The 17299-nt window shown below is 44.3% G+C and overlaps 1 protein-coding gene across 14 annotated transcripts in view; it reads left to right on the plus strand.

The window, feature by feature from the left end:
• The window catches only part of MTA1 (metastasis associated 1), a 168355-nt gene that overhangs the window by 45500 nt on the left and 105556 nt on the right, over window positions 1-17299 (plus strand). Inside the window, exon 1 of one of the 14 annotated variants that reach the window (XM_069729141.1) lies at window positions 12723-12860. The exons of the other annotated variants lie outside the window; for them this stretch is intronic. The gene's annotated coding sequence lies outside the window, so the exon portion shown is untranslated. Of the gene's footprint in view, window positions 1-12722; window positions 12861-17299 lie in introns of those variants that run through there. 14 annotated transcript variants of the gene reach the window in all.

Below are 17299 nucleotides of genomic sequence, written 5' to 3' on the forward strand. Positions count from 1 at the left end.
GCGGCATCCGGGTCCTGCAGGGAGGGAGGTGGGTTCACAGCGCCTGCTCAGAGCAGGCACTGTGAAGCCTGGAGCTGTGCATGTCAGATCGCTGATCTGACACAGTGCACAGCAAAGTGTCAGATCGGCGATCTTACACTATAACATGATGCCCCCCCAAAACCACCCCCCTCCGGGGCAATGTTATAGTGTAAAAAAAAAAATTTTCACATGTGTAAAAAAAAAATAAAATGTAAACCCTCCCCCCCCCCCCCCCGCAAAAAAGTATTGTTCCTGCAAATACATTTCTTTATCTAAATTAAAAAAAAACAATAAAAGTACAGATATTTAGTATCGCCACATCCGTAACGACCCCACCTATAAAATTGTCCCGCTGGTTAACCCCTTCAGTGAACGCGGTAAAAAAAAAAAAAGAGGCAAAAAACAATGCTTTATTATCATACCGCCAAACAAAAAGTGGAATAACACGCGATCAAAAAGGATATAAATAACCATGGTACCGCTGAAACCGTCATCTTGTCCCGCAAAAAACGAGCCGCCATACAGCATCATCAGCGACAAAATAAAAAAGTTACAGTCCTCAGAATAAAGCGATGCAAAAATAATTATTTTTTCTATAAAATAGTTTTTATCGTATAAAAGTGCCAAAACATAAAAAAAAGATATAAAAGAGGTATCGCTGTAATCGCACTGACCCGAAGAATAAAACTGCTTTATCCATTTTACCAAACGTGGAACGGTATAAACGCCTCCCCCAAAAGAAATTCATGAATAGCTGGTTTTTGGTCATTCTGCCTCACAAAAATTGGAATAAAAAGCGATCAAAAATTGTCACGTGCCCGAAAATGTTACCAATAAAAACGTCAACTCGTCCCGCAAAAAACAAGACCTCACATGACTCTGTGGACCAAAATATGGAAAAATTATAGCTCTCAAAATGTGGTAGCACAAAAAATATTTTTTGCAATAAAAAGCGTCTTTCAGTGTGTGACGGCTGCCAATCATACAAATCCGCTAAAAAACCCGCTATAAAAGTAAATCAAACCCCCCTTCATCACCTCCTTAGTTAGGGAAAAATTAAAAAAATTTAAAAAATGTACCAGTATGTCACGATATGGTATGAAATATCACATAAGTTTAGTTGCTCGTCAGCCCATGAGGTGGGCTAAACCCCCCCCTTCACTAGCTGACTCTACTTGTTTCTCTCTGGGCTACGGACTGTATGCTAGAAGGGGGTTTTATTGCTCTGGGGTCGTAAATTCCAGGCTCAGAGGAAAGTCCCTCACCCCTCCCACATTCTCTAGTTCAAACTGGAAAAGTGGCTCCAAGATTCAGGAAAGATTCTTTGTTTAGTTTTTGTTAGATATTAGGCAAACGATTTAAGCTAGGAACATGAAAATATATATTCGTAGTCTCACTCGGTGTATCTACACCTCCCATGAAACTCGGGTTTCTAACTCCGTCTGGTAAAGAAGTAGGGTTTTCTCTGTAAATATGTATCCCAGATAGGACATATTTGATCTCATTAGAATGCTCACGTTAACCCGAGATGATTGATGGGTTTGTTAGAACTATGACGTGTTTTGTAGTGAAGTTATAGAAATCAGAGAGAATAGTTTAAAGTTTAGGCAGAATGTAGAGAGAGGAGGGTCTGGATAAGCCAGCCTTTCTGTGATGTCACAGCCTTAATGTTTTAAGTGTCTGGCAGGCTCTGAGGAGTCACTTGCTGCTTGATTTCTTGTCTTGTCCTGGAAGAGCCCTGCTCACGTCCAAATGAGCTGGGACGTATGGGAAAAACTGCCCTAGCCTGGTTGCCTGTCATGCTTTGAACATGTAAGTGTTGCTTTTTCTCATTTATTCCCTTTATGTTATAATTACCCTTGTACATATTTGCAATTGTCTCATTTGTAACTTCTTTATAAAATATTTTTGATAAAGCACTGCCTAATTAATTTCAATGGAATATACTATTATATATTAGTTCGTTCATCCATGCTCTAAACTTACCCAGTCTTCTGAAGTGAAATACGCTACTGTTATTGTTGTGTTGGGTTAGCTTCGGACCCGTTTAATCGAAGCTGGTGGCAGTGATACCGATAGTGTGCAGACTTTTGGGTGATGCTGAAGTGGCTGCGGGGTTAATAATTATTGTTCCTGCCTGAGTGGGAGTAGTTATCGCGTCGCTGCAGCGTGCCCAATAGCCAGTACATAGCAGGCAGCCTTTCTGGCGACTAATTACCCAGGGTGCAGTACCTAATCTGACCTGAGAGTAAGGGGGCGCCAGAGAACTGCAAGTGTTAAGTGGAACTGTAAGCGGGATATACATAAATCCCTGCAGTTTGTGGTATATTGAAAGCAGTGGGATACCTAGAATAAGCCCCTGCTGTAAGCTAAGAGGTCAATAGCCTTGTGTATGGTTTTTCATCACATCGTGGAGTGGAGGGATAACTAAGATAAGCCCCCCTGCACATGTGATAGCCGTCTGTTGGCCTAAAGTCACCTCAATCCGTGACGTAGGGGTGACGGTCACGGTGTGAATCCTGACCCATTGGTGACAGCGGTCAGGGGAATCGTGACACAGTATTTATTTCCATTTTCCCATTAGGGCTAGGGCTAGGGCTAGGGTTAGGGTTAGGGTTGGGGCTAGGGTTAAGGCTACAGTTAGGGTTGGGGATAAAGTTAGGGTTAGGGTTTGGGTTACATTTATGGTTGGGATTAGGGTTAGGGGTGTGTCAGGGTTAGGGGTGTGTTTAGGGTTACCATTGAGATTAGGGTTAGGGGTGTGTTTGGATTAGGGTTTCAGTTATAATTGGGGGGTTTCCACTGTTTAGGCACATCAGGGGCTCTCCAAACGCGACATGGCGTCCGATCTCAATTCCAGCTAATTCTGCGTTGAAAAAGTAAAACAGTGCTCCTTCCCTTCCGAGCTCTCCCGTGTGCCCAAACAGGGGTTTACCCCAACATATGGGGTATCAGCGTACTCAGGACACATTGGACAACAACTTTTGGCGTCCAATTTCTCCTTTTACCCTTGGGAAAATACAAAACTGGGGGCTAAAAAATAATTTTTGTGGAAAAAAAAATTTTTTTTTATTTTCACGGCTCTGCGTTATAAACTGTAGTGAAACACTTGGGGGTTCAAAGTTCTCACAACACATCTAGATAAGTTCCTTGGGGGGTCTAGTTTCCAATATGGGGTCACTTGTGGGGGGTTTCTACTGTTTAGGTACATTAGGGGCTCTGCAAACGCAATGTGACACCTGCAGACCATTCCATCTAAAGGTACCTTCACACATAACGATATTGTTAACGATATCGTTGCTATTTGTGACGTAGCAACGATATCGTTAATGAAATCGTTGTGTGACAGCGACCAACGATCAGGCCCCTGCTGGGAGATCGTTGGTCGCTGAATAAAGTCCAGAACTTTATTTCGTCGCTGGACTCCTGCTGACATCGCTGGATCGGCGTGTGTGACACCGATCCAGCGATGTCTTCACTGGTAACCAGGGTAAACATCGGGTAACTAAGCGCAGGGCCGCGCTTAGTAACCCGATGTTTACCCTGGTTACCATGCTAAAAGTAAAAAAAAACAAACGCTACATACTTACCTACCGCTGTCTGTCCTCCAGCGCTGCGCTCTGCACTCCTCCTGTACTGTCTGTGAGCCGGAAAGCAGAGCGGTGACGTCACCGCTCTGCTTTCCGGCTCACAGACAGTACAGGAGGAGAGCAGAGAAGCAGAGCGCAGCGCTGGAGGACAGACAGCGGTAGGTAAGTATGTAGCGTTTGTTTTTTTTTTACTTTTAGCATGGTAACCAGGGTAAACATCGGGTTACTAAGCGCGGCCCTGCGCTTAGTTACCCGATGTTTACCCTGGTTACCGGCATCGTTGGTCGCTGGAGAGCTGTCTGTGTGACAGCTCTCCAGCGACCAAACAGCGACGCTGCAGCGATCCGGATCGTTGTCGGTATCGCTGCAGCGTCGCTTAATGTGAAGGGGCCTTAAGTCTGCTTTCCAAATGGCGCTCCTTCCCTCCTGAGCTCCCCCATGCGCCCAAACGGTGGTTTGCCCCACATATGGGGTATCAGTGTACTCAGGACAAATTGGACAACAACTTTTGGGGTCCTATTTCTCCTGTTACCCTTGGGAAAATACAAAACTCGGGGCTAAAACATAATTTTTATGGGAAAAAATTTTTGTTTTATTTTTACGGCTCTGCATTATAAACTTCTGTGAAGCCCTTGGTGGGTCAAAGTGGTCACCACACATCTAGATAAGTTCATTAGGGGTTCTACTTTCCAAAATGGTGTCACTTGTGGGGGTTTCAATGTTTAGGCACATCAGTGGCTCTCCAAATGCAACATGGCGTCCCATCTCAATTCCTGTCAATTTTGCATTGAAAAGTCAAACGGCGCTCCTTCCCTTCCGAGCTCTCCCATGCGCCCAAACAGTGGTTTACCCCCACATATGGGGTATCAGCGTACTCAGGACAAATTGTACAACAACTTTTGGGGTCCATTTTCTCCTGTTACCCTTGGCAAAATAAAACAAATTGGAGCTGAAGTAATTTTTTTGTGAAAAAAAGTTAAATGTTCATTTTTATTTAAACATTCCAAAAATTCCTGTGAAACACCTGAAGGGTTAATAAACTTCTTGAATGTGGTTGTGAGCACCTTGAGGGGTGCAGTTTTTAGAATGGTGTCACACTTGGGTATTTTCTATCATATAGACCCCTCAAAATGACTTCAAATGAGATGTGGTCCCTAAAAAAAAAATGGTGTTGTAAAAATGAGAAATTGCTGGTCAACTTTTAACCCTTATAACTCCCTAAAAAAAAAACCAAAAAAAAAACCATTTGATTCCAAAATTGTGCTGATGTAAAGTAGACATGTGGGAAATGTTACTTATTAAGTATTTTGTGTGACATATCTCTGTGATTTAATTGCATAAAAATTCAAAGTTGGAAAATTGCGAAATTTTCAAAATTTTCGCCAAATTTCCGTTTTTTCACAAATAAACGCAGGTAATATCAAAGAAATTTTACCACTAGCATGAAGTACGATATGTCACGAGAAAACAATGTCAGAATCACTGGGATCCGTTGAAGCGTTCCAGAGTTATAACCTCATAAAGGGACAGTGGTCAGAATTGTAAAAATTGGCCTGGTCATTAACATGCAAACCACCCTTGGGGGTAAAGGGGTTAAAAACTATTTTTGGGAATTAGGCTGCAAGCTGAAAGCAAGGACCTCCAACGTGGTATTTTCCGAAATGCTGCCTGTACCATGTGCCACGCCAGAAAGGCAACGGGAGATTAGGGAGGTTAATAAGTGGCTCAAGAATTGGTGTAGGAAGGAGGGGTTTGGGTTTGTGCAGAACTGGGCCGACTTCTCAGTAGGCTACAGGTTCTACGCTAGGGACGGGCTGCACCTCAATGGGGAAGGTGCAGCTGTGTTGGGGGAGAAAATGGCTAGAAGTTTGGAGGAGTGTTTAATCTAGGGATTGGGGGGTGGGTATTCATTTTATAGGAGGGGAAGATAGTGCAGATAGGGACCTGGGCCCAAATAAGGAAGTTGGGGGTGGCGGTGGCATGGGAGGTGGGGTTTGATCAATTAATAATTCAAGGGCCAATTTAATAATCCGGGCCCGGATGGGATACACCCCCGAGTACTGCAGGAATTAAGTACAGTCATTGATAGACCATTATTTTTCATCTTTAAAAAGTCCATAATAACAGGGTCTGTACCACAGGACTGGCGTATAGCAAATGTGGTGCCAATATTCAAAAAGGGGACAAAAACTGAACTCTGTAACTATAGGCCAGTAAGCTTAACCTCTACTGTGGGTAAAATCCTGGAGGGCATTCTAAGGGATGCTATGCTGGAGTTTCTGAAGAGGTATAACCTCATGACCCAATACCAACATGGGCTTACTGGGGCCGTTCCTGTCAGACTAATCTGATCAGCTTCTATGAAGAGGTAAGTTCCGGACTGGACCAAGGGAACCCAGTGGACGGAGTGTATATGGACTTTTGAAAAGCTTTTGATACGGTGCCACACAAAAGCCACACAAAAGGTTGATACATAAAATGAGAATAATGGAGATAGGGGAAAATATGTGTTAAGTGGGTTAAGAGCTGGCTCAAGGATAGGAAACAAAGGGTGGTTATTAATGGAGCACACTCGGACTGAGTCGCGGTTAGCAGTGGGGTACCATAGGCGTCAGTATTGGGCCCTCTTTTTTTAACATATTTATTAATGACCTTGTAGGGGGCATTCAGAGTAGAATTTCAATATTTGCTGATGACACTAAACTCTGCAGGGTAATCAGTACGGAGGAGGACAATTTTATATTACAGGATGATTTATGTAAACTAGAAGCTTGGGCTGATAAATGGCAAATGAGCTTTAATGGGGATAAATGTAAGGTCATGCACTTGGGTAGAAGTAATAAGATGTATAACTATGTGCTTAATTCTAAAACTCTGGGCAAAACCGTCAATGAAAAAGACCTGGGAGTATGGGTGGATGACAAACTCACATTTAGTGGCCAGTGTCAGGCAGCTGCTACAAAGGCAAATAAAATAATGGGATGCATTAAAAGAGGCATAGATGCACATGAGGAGAACATAATTTTCTATTCGCCACGACAGCACCCACTAGAGAGAGGGGATCCGCCCCTAGGAACAGGAAACCTACAGAGAGATAAAAGGGGCGGCCCCCCCTCGCTCCTCAGTTGGTTTCCTGTTCCTAGAAGGGAACCCACAGAGAAGACTCTATGGTGCTAAGAAGAGGAAACCTGCCTGGGCTACCGCCTGTGTCGACTCTGCTGAGCGACAGGGGTCCCAGAGCAGGTAGACAGTGTCGGGGGATTGTTCCTGCGGGCTCCCCCCTCATCTGGTGCGGCTGACAGGAAAGCCTGAAGGTGCCAACGGTCTCCCTGCTGGGACACCGTTGGGTAAGTGCTGACAAATGCACGGCGCAGTGTGGATACCTGCAGTAATGCCCTCCTGAGTGGAGCTGAGCAGCGGTATGGCGTTCCCGGGCGGAATCTTCCCTCCGGTCCCTCCAGAGGTAAGAGGCGACATGGTGGTGGAAGCAGCGCTTACGGCGGCGTCTTCCGGTATGCTGCAGACGCGGGCGCATGCGCAGTAGCGTCGGCGTCCCCTGGAAGAAAGCTTGAACTTCCGGGGTCGCGGGGTCGGAGTACCATTTCCGGGGGAACCGCCATATTGGATTCCCCCATGCGATCCCAGGGTCCGGACGCCGGACTTGTGAGTAAAAAAAAAAAAAAAAAAAAAGGGATGAAATAGAAAGGGGATGTGTGCAGGAGTGGCTACACTATAAAAGTGAGGATTATAAGTGCAGTCAGTGTGCATTATGTCGTCCCAAGAGGAGGTCCGTGTGCACCCCATGGGAGAGCCACTAGTACCTAGTAGCGAAACCAGAAAAAAGAGCAGTGGACACTCTAAAATAAGTGACTCCACTGACAAATCGGGAAGGAAATTGTCCCGTTCCACATCCCAGACCAAGGCAACCCCGCAGCCGGAAAAATTAATACGCTGGGTGAGTGTATACATAGCTTCACTGAAGCTTATATTGATTCCTTTGCTTATATTATTCTAGGCAAAGAGGACGGGGAAGAGTAAGCACAAACAATGTGCTATATGTACCGAACCCCTGCCTGACTCCTATTCTAAGAGTCTATATCAGGCTTGTATAGATAACACCTTACGGCAGGAGGAATCAGTAAAAATGAATGAGATACGGCTCATAATTCGGGAAGAACTTCAGTCGTTGGGAGGTGGTTCTTCCTCGGTTAATATAGAGAAAAAGAAAAGAAGAGTATCTTCACCTAAAGCTGACACGTCAGCAGAGAGTGGGGAGGTCGACTCAGAGGTCTCTCAGCTGTCCGATTCTTCAGGGGAAGAAGACTTTGTTTGTTTTCCAACTGAAGGCATAAACAACTTGGTCAAATCGGTGAGAAATACGATGGGGATATCTGAGTCAAAAGAACCCCAAACACCACAGGAAGTCATGTTTGCTGGTCTTTCTCAACGGAAAGGCCACGTGTTTCCAATAAACCAGGCCATAAAATACCTCGTTAAGAAAGAATGGGGTAAAGGTCAGAAAGGGTTTGTACCAATACCTTGTAAGAGGCGCTACCCCTTCGATGACGAAGATTTGAGTACATGGACCAAAATACCAAAGGTCGATGCTGCAGTTGCATCTACATCTCGCCGTTTCTCCTTGCCCGTGGAGGATGCAGGTTCCTTATCAGATCCCATGGACCGAAAATCAGATGCGCTCCTTAAGAAATCATGGGAGGCCTGTGTCACGGCATTCAAGCCGGCAATTGCAGCCACATGTACTAGCAGATCAATGTTAGTCTGGCTGGATCAGCTGGAGCAAAATATTAAAAATGGTGTATCCAGGGAGAAGTTACGAGCGTCTATCCCTTTGATCAAGGGTGCGGCTGCCTTTATATCGGATGCCTCTATTGACTCCCTACGACTTGCGGCCAGAACAGCTAATATCTCCAATACGGCTAGGCGGGCTTTATGGCTAAAAAACTGGAAGGGAGATGCCCAATCTAGATCCAAATTATGTGCCATACCCTGTCAGGGTGAGTACCTGTTTGGAACAATCCTTGATGAGATACTCACTTAAGGTACTGTCACACTAGACGATATCGCTAGCGATCTGTGACGTTGCAGCGACCTCGCTAGCGATATCGTCCAGTGTGACAGGCAGCAGCGATCAGGCCCCTGCTGGGAGATCGCTGGTCGGGGAAGAAAGTCCAGAACTTTATTTCGTCGCTGTACTCCCCGTAGACATCGCTGAATCGGCGTGTGTGACACCGATTCAGCGATGTCTTCACTGGTAACCAGGGTAAACATCGGGTAACTAAGCGCAGGGCCGCGCTTAGTAACCCGATGTTTACCCTGGTTACCAGCGTAAAAAAACAAACAGTACATACTTACATTCAGCTGTCTGTCTCTTGCCGTCTGGTTCCTGCACTGACTGCTGGCCGTAAAGTGAAAGCAGAGCACAGCCACAGCGGTGAGTCACCGCTGTGTGACTCACCGCTGTGCTGTGCTTTCACTTTACGGCCAGCAGTCAGTGCAGGAACCAGACGGCAAGGGACAGACAGCTGAATGTAAGTATGTACTGTTTGTTTTTTACGCTGGTAACCAGGGTAAACATCGGGTTACTAAGCGCGGCCCTGCGCTTAGTTACCCGATGTTTACCCTGGTTACCGGGGACCTCGGGATCGTTGGTCGCTGGAGAGCTGTCTGTGTGACAGCTCTCCAGCGACCAAACAGCGACGCTGCAGCGATCCGGATCGTTGTCGGTATCGCTGCAGCGTCGCTAAGTGTGACGGTACCTTAAGGCAGGGGAAAGGAAAAAAGGATTCCCTAATCCCTTTGTTCCATCTTACAGAAGGGCGTTCAAGAAGCCACCATTCGGAAAGAAGGGAGGCTTCAGAGACAGATGGAACAATAAGGATTTTAAACAAAAAGGAAACCTGTTTAATAAACGTCCATTCAAGCCAGCCGACAAATTCCATTAATTATATTCCTCCAGTGGGTGGAAGATTAAAACAGTTTAGGCAACGATGGGAAGAGATAACAATAAATACTTGGGCCATTAAATTAATATCTTCAGGCCTCACATTAGACTTTATTAGAACTCCACCGGACTCCTTCCTCCTTACCACCTTAAGATCCAGGCCTCAACAAGAGGCGCTTGAAACAGAGGTTAAAACCCTCCTACGCAAACAAGTCCTAGTGGATGTCCCATCTTCCCAGATGGGGAGGGGATTTTATTCTCCCTTGTTTCTGATTAATAAGCCGGATGGCTCTTTCAGAACAATAATTAATTTAAGAAAGCTGAACTCCTTTATAAGGCCTAAAACATTCAAAATGGAATCCATTCGTTCAGCGATAAAGAATCTATTTCCAAACTGTTACATGGTAGTATTGGATCTTAAGGATGCTTACTATCATATTCCTATACATCATTTATACCAGCAGTTTCTTCGGGTTGCAGTTTGTATAGAGGGAAAAATTCGTCATCTACAATATAAAGCGATGCCCTTCGGATTATCTATGGCCCCAAGGGTTTTTACTAAATTGCTATTGGAAGTAATGTCTTTCTTAAGAGTAAAGGATACTTTAGTCATTCCATATCTAGATGACCTATTGATTGTGGGTAAAGACCCCCTACAGTGTGAACAGAGGTTACGGGAAGTAGTGGTTTCCTTACAATCCCTGGGGTGGCTGGTTAATTGGGAAAAATCTAGACTTCAGCCTGTTAAGTGTCAGAAATTCCTGGGGCTCCTTCTAGATTCAGTTGACCAGATTTGTAAGCTGCCAGAGGATAAGAAAATCTCCATAGTTGATAAGGTATCCTTAACAATAAAAAATCGTAGTATGTCACTCAGACAGGGCATGTCATTACTAGGTTCTCTGACATCGTGTATTCCTGCGGTCCAGTGGGCACAGGCCCATACTAGGCTTCTACAAAAATTTATATTAGAGGAAGACATCAAGAATAGAGGCTGTCTGGATAGGACAGTTTATCTAACAACGGAAGTATTACACTCCCTTAAGTGGTGGTTAAATCAGGAAAACCTTTCAAAAGGGGTTCTTTGGGTAATTTCCCCCTCTAGTATAGTGACCACAGATGCTGGTCCTAAAGGCTGGGGGGCACATTTTCAGGATCAGTGGGTTCAGGATCTTTGGTCTAGTTCGGAACTTGATAGTTCTTCGAATGTCAAAGAGTTGAGGGCTATATATTATTCCCTACTTCACTTTCTTCCTCAGCTCAGCGGCTCTCACACAAGAGTGTTCTCCGACAACACCACGGCGGTAGCTTACTTAAACCATCAAGGAGGTACGCGGTCGGACAGACTCAGGGAGCTGGCATCAGACATTATGGAATTAGCTGAAGGTCATATGCTATCACTGTCAGCAGTGCACATCAGGGGCACAGACAACTTTCGTGCCGATTTTCTGAGCCGTCACACCCTCCATCAAGGAGAATGGATGCTAAACAGAAAAATTTTCAAAATGATAACAGCTCAATGGGGTGTTCCTCAAATAGACTTGTTTGCCACAAGAGCCAACCGACAGGTCAGGGTGTTTGCCTCTCTAAACAGGGAGGACGAGCTGGACATTCTCGATGCCCTCCAAGTACCATGGACTTTCGACCTGGCATATGCTTTTCCTCCATGGAATCTACTGCCTTTGGTAATAAGGAAAATAAGGGAAGAAGGAGCAAAAGTTCTATTAATAGCCCCGTTCTGGCCCAAAAGGCCATGGTTCTCATGGCTGAGGGCGATGTCAGTGTCGGACCCGTGGATTCTGCCTCAGTCCAAGGACTTGCTCTCTCAGGGTCCATTCCTTCATCCTCAGGCAAAGGGCATGAATTTAACTGCATGGAGTTTGAAAGGCGGTTACTAAATCTCAGGGGGTTTTCTAGTGGGTTAATAGATACTCTGATGAAAAGCAGAAAACCTTCAACTACCAGGATTTATGTTAGAATTTGGAGGAAATTCCTTCAATTTCATACTACACAACTTTCCGCTGAAATTCCTATATTTCCAATATTGGAATTTCTACAAAAAGGTCTGGAATTAGGTCTTTCCGTAAGCACTCTGAAAGTTCAGGTGTCAGCCTTAGGAGCTCTTTTTAATTTTGACGTAGCAGGTAATAAATGGATATCCCGGTTTATAGCTGCCTGTGAGAGATCGAGACCAATTAGCATACCTAGGGTTCCTCAGTGGGATCTATCGATAGTCCTAAATGCATTGACTCAACCACCTTTTGAGCCTCTCCATGCAGCCTCACTAAAAAATATTTCTTTAAAAACCGTATTATTAGTGGCATTAGTTTCTGCTAGAAGAGTAAGTGATCTTCATGCATTATCTATAGATCCTCCCTTTTTTGTGGTAACATCAGATGGGATACTTTTGAAAACAGATCCTTGTTATCTCCCTAAGGTGGCCTCTACCTTTCATAGATCCCAAGAGATCTTGTTACCTACCTTTTATGAGAACCACTCAACTCCAGAAGAAGATAGACTTCACACCCTAGATGTTAAAAGGACTGTCTTAGCCTATTTAGAGAGAACTAGGGACTGGAGGAAGAGTAGGGCTCTCTTTGTGTCTTTCCAGGGTAAAACCAAGGGTGCCAGAGTGACAAAGAATACATTATCTCGCTGGATCAGAGAGGCCATAGTCTTGGCGTATAAAGTGGGAGGAAAAGATCCTCCAATGCATGTAGGAGCGCACTCTACAAGAGCCTTGTCGACTTCCTGGGCAGAAAGGGCGAATGTACCAATAGACCTTATATGTAAGGCTGCAACTTGGTCTTCACCTAACACCTTCTATAAGCATTATAGATTAGATCTATCCTCTGCTTCTGACCTAACCTTTGGTGTATCGGTCCTTGACTCAGTAAACCCACCCAGTCTATAGTCTCTGTAATTCTCTCTAGTGGGTGCTGTCGTGGCGAATAGAAAATACCGGATTACTTACCGGTAATGCTCTTTTATAGAGCCCACGACAGCACCCGTTCACATCCCTCCCTTTTCTGTATATAGTCGCACATGGTGCTTTTTTGGTGAGGTGTAAATATTAGAAAGATGTAGTATGAGGTTGTAAATATGTATATATATATGTATATACCTGAACCTGTTAACTAAAACCTGGCGGCGGTTCCTCCTATTCTCTGTAAAACAACTGAGGAGCGAGGGTGGGCCGCCCCTTTTATCTCTCTAGGTTTCCTGTTCCTAGGGGCGGATCCCCTCTCTCTAGTGGGTGCTGTCGTGGGCTCTATAAAAGAGCATTACCGGTAAGTAATCCGGTATTTTACCTCTATACAAGTCACTAGTTCGACTACACTTAGAATACTGTGCACAGTGCTGGTCTCCGGTGTATAAGAAAGACATAGCTGAACTAGAGCGGGTGCAGAGAAGAGTGACCAAGGTTATTAGAGGACTGGGGGGTCTGCAATACCAAGATAGGTTATTACACTTGGGGCTATTTAGTTTGGAAAAACGAAGGCTGAGGAGTGATCTTATGTTAATGTATCTAAATATATGAGGGGACAGTACAAAGACCTTTCTGATGATTATTTTAACCCCTTTACCCCCAAGGGTGGTTTGCACGTTATGGACCGGGCCAATTTTTACAATTCTGACCACTGTCCTTTTATGAGGTTATAACTCTGGAACGCTTCAACGGATCCCGGTGATTCTGACATTGTTTTCTCGTGACATATTGTACTTCATGATAGTGGTAAAATTTCTTTGATATTACCTGCGTTTATTTGTGAAAAAAATGGAAATTTGGCGAAAATTTTGAAAATTTCGCAATTTTCCAACTTTGAATTTTTATGCAATTAAATCACAGAGATATGTCACACAAAATACTTAATAAGTAATATTTCCCACATGTCGACTTTACATCAGCACAATTTTGGAACCAAAATTTTTTTTTGTTAGGGAGTTATAAGGGTTAAAAGTTGACCAGCAATTTCTCATTTTTACAACACCATTTTATTTTAGGGACCACATCTCATTTGAAGTCATTTTGAGGGGTCTATATGATAGAAAATACCCAAGTGTGACACCATTCTAAAAACTGCACCCCTCAAGGTGCTCACAACCACATTCAAGAAGTTTATTAACCCTTCAGGTGCTTCACAGGAATTTTTGGAATGTTTAAATAAAAATGAACATTTTAACTTTTTTTCACAAAAAATTTACTTCAGCTCCAATTTGTTTTATTTTACCAAGGGATACAGGAGAAAATGGAACCCAAACGTTGTGGCACAATTTGTCCTGAGTACTCTGATACCCCATATGTGGGGGTAAACCATTGTTTGGGCGCATGGGAGAGCTCGGAAGGGAAGGAGCGCCGTTTGACCTTTCAATGCAAAATTGACAGGAATTAAGATGGGACGCCATGTTGCGTTTGGAGAGCCACTGATGTGCCTAAACATTGAAACCCCCCACAAGTGACACCATTTTGGAAAGTAGACCCCCTAAGGAACTTATCTAGAGGTGTGGTGAGCACTTTGACCCACCAAGTGCTTCACAGAAGTTTATAATGCAGAACCGTAAAAATAAAAAATCATTTTTTTTTCACAAAAATTATCTTTTCGCCCCCAATTTTTTATTTTCCCAATGGTAAGAGAAGAAATTGGACCACAAAAGTTGTGGCACAATTTGTCCTGAGTACTCTGATACCCCTTTGTTTGGGCGCATGGGAGAGCTCGGAAGGGAAGGAGCGCCATTTGGAATACAGACTTAGATGGAATGGTCTGCAGGCGTCACATTGTGTTTGCAGAGCCCCTAATGTACCTAAACAGTAGAAACCCCCCACAAGTGACCCCATATTGGAAACTAGACCCCCCAAGGAACTTATCTAGATGTGTTGTGAGAACTTTGAGCCCCCAAGTATTTCACTACAGTTTATAACGCAGAGCCGTGAAAAAAAAAAAAAAAAATTCCCCTCAAAATTATTTTTTAAGCCCCCAGTTTTGTATTTTCTCGAGGGTAAAAGGAGAAATTGGACCCCAAAAGTTGTTGTCCAATTTGTCCTGAGTGCGTTGATACCCCATATGTGGGGGGGAACCAGCGTTTGGGCGCATGGGAGGGCTCGGAAGGGAAGGAGCGCCATTTGGAATGCAGACTTAGATGGAATGGTCTGCAGGCGTCACATTGCGTTTGCAGAGCCCCTAATATACCTAAACAGTAGAAACCCCCACAAGTGACCCCATATTGGAAACTAGACCCCCCCACGAACTTATCTAGATGTGTTGTGAGAACTTTGAGCCCCCAAGTGTTTCACTACAGTTTATAACGCAGAGCCGTGAAAATAAAAAATCTTTTTTTTTCCCACAAAAATTATTTTTTAGCCCCCAGTTTTGTATTTTCCCAAGGGTAACAGGAGAAATTGGACCCCAAAAGTTGTTGCCCAATTTGTCCTGAGTACGCTGATACCCCATATGTTGGGGTAAACTCCTGTTCGGGCACACGGGAGAGCTTGGAAGGGAAGGAGCACTGTTTTACTTTTTCAATGCAGAATTGGATGGAATTGAGATCGTTCGCCATGTCGCGTTTGGAGATCCCCCTGATGTGCCTAAACAGTGGAAACCCCCCAATTATAACTGAAACCCTAATCCAAACACACCCCTAACCCTAATCCCAACGGTAACCCTAACCACACCTCTAACCCAGACACACCCCTAACCCTAATCCCAACCCTATTCCCAACCGTAAATGTAATCCAAACCCTAACCCTAACTTTAGCCCCAACCCTAACTGTAGCCTTAACCCTAACCCTAGCCCTAACCCTAGCCCCAACCCTAGCCCTATCCCTAGTCCCAACCCTATCCCTAGCCCTATCCCTAACCCTAGCCCTATCCCTAACCCTAGCCCTAACCCTAGCCCTAACCCTAGTCCTACCCTAACCCTAGCCCTAACCCTAATGGGAAAATGGAAATAAATACATTTTTTTCATTTACTTTTATAGCGGGTTTTTTAGCGGATTTTTATGATTGGCAGCCGTCACACACTGAAAGACGCTTTTTATTGCAAAAAATATTTTTTGCGTTACCACATTTTGAGAGCTATAATTTTTCCATATTTGAGTCCACAGAGTCATTTGAGGTCTTGTTTTTTGCGGGACGAGTTGACGTTTTTATTGGTAACATTTTCGGGCACGTGACATTTTTTGATCGCTTTTTATTCCGATTTTTGTGAGGCAGAATGACCAAAAACCAGCTATTCATGAATTTCTTTTGGGGGAAGCGTTTATACCGTTCCGCGTTTGGTAAAATTGATAAAGCGGCTTTATTCTTCGGGTCAGTACGATTACAGCGACACCTCATTTATATCATTTTTTTTATGTTTTGGCGCTATTATACGATAAAAACTATTTTATAGAAAAAAATAATTATTTTTGCATCGCTTTATTCTGAGGACTATAACTTTTTTATTTTTTTGCTGATGCTGTATGGCGGCTCATTTTTTGCGGGACAAGATGACGCTTTCAGCGGTACCATGGTTATTTATATCCGTCTTTTTGATCGCGTGTTATTCCACTTTTTGTTTGGCGGTATGATAATAAAGCGTTGTTTTTTGCCTCGTTTTTTTTTTTTTTCTTACGGTGTTTACTGAAGGGGTTAACTAGTGGGCCAGTTTTATAGGTCGGGTCGTTACGGACGCGGCGATACTAAATATGTGTACTATTATTGTTTTTTTTTTTATTTAGATAAAGAAATGTATTTATGGGAATAATATATATATTTTTTTCCATTATTTAGGTTTTTTTTTTTTTTTTTTACACACTTGGAAATTTTTTTTTTTTAACTTTTTTACTTTGTCCCAGGGGGGGGGGACAATACAGATCGGTGATCTGCCAGTTTGCACAGCACTCTGACAGATCACCGATCTGTCTGAGAGTGCTGCAGCGTTACCAAGTGCCTGCTCTGAGCAGGCACTTGGTAAGCCACCTCCCTCCCTGCAGGACCCGGATCCGCGGCCATCTTGGATCCGGGACTTACTGCAGGGAGGGAGGTAGGAGACCCCCGGAGCAACGCGATCACATCGCGTTGCTGCGGGGGTCTCAGGGAAGCACGCAGGGAGCCCCCTCCCTGCGCGATGCTTCCCTGCACCGCCGGCACATCGCGATCATCTTTGATCGCGGTGTGCCGGGGGTTAATGTGCCGGGGGCGGTCCGTGACCGCTCCTGGCACATAGTGCCGGATGTCAGCTGCGATAAGCAGCTGACACCCGGCCGCGATCGGCGGCGCTCCCCCCGTGAGCGCGGCCGATCGCGCTGGACGTAATATTCCGTCCTTGGGAATTAAGGCCCACCCCACATGGACGGAATATTACGTCCAATGGCAGAAAGGATTTAATCATAGCCCTGAGACCGGGACAAGGTGGCATCCTCTACGTCTGGAGGAAAGAAGGTTTAAGCATAATAACAGACGCTGATTCTTTACTGTAAGAGCAGTGAGACTATGGAACTCACTGCCGTATGATATTGTAATGAGTGATTCATTACTTAAATTTAAGAGGGGACTGGATGCCTTTCTTGAAATGTATAATGTTACAGGGTATATATACTAGATTTCTTGTTAGGGTGTTGATCCAGGGAACTAGTCTGATTGCCGTATGTGGAGTCGGGAAGGAATGTTTTCCCCAGTGTGGAGCTTACTCTTTGCCACATGGGTTTTTTTTGCCTTCCTCTGGATCAACATATTAGGGCATGTCGGGT

The sequence above is a fragment of the Ranitomeya imitator genome, chromosome 1, assembly GCF_032444005.1.
Source record: "Ranitomeya imitator isolate aRanImi1 chromosome 1, aRanImi1.pri, whole genome shotgun sequence".
NCBI lineage: Eukaryota > Metazoa > Chordata > Amphibia > Anura > Dendrobatidae > Ranitomeya > Ranitomeya imitator.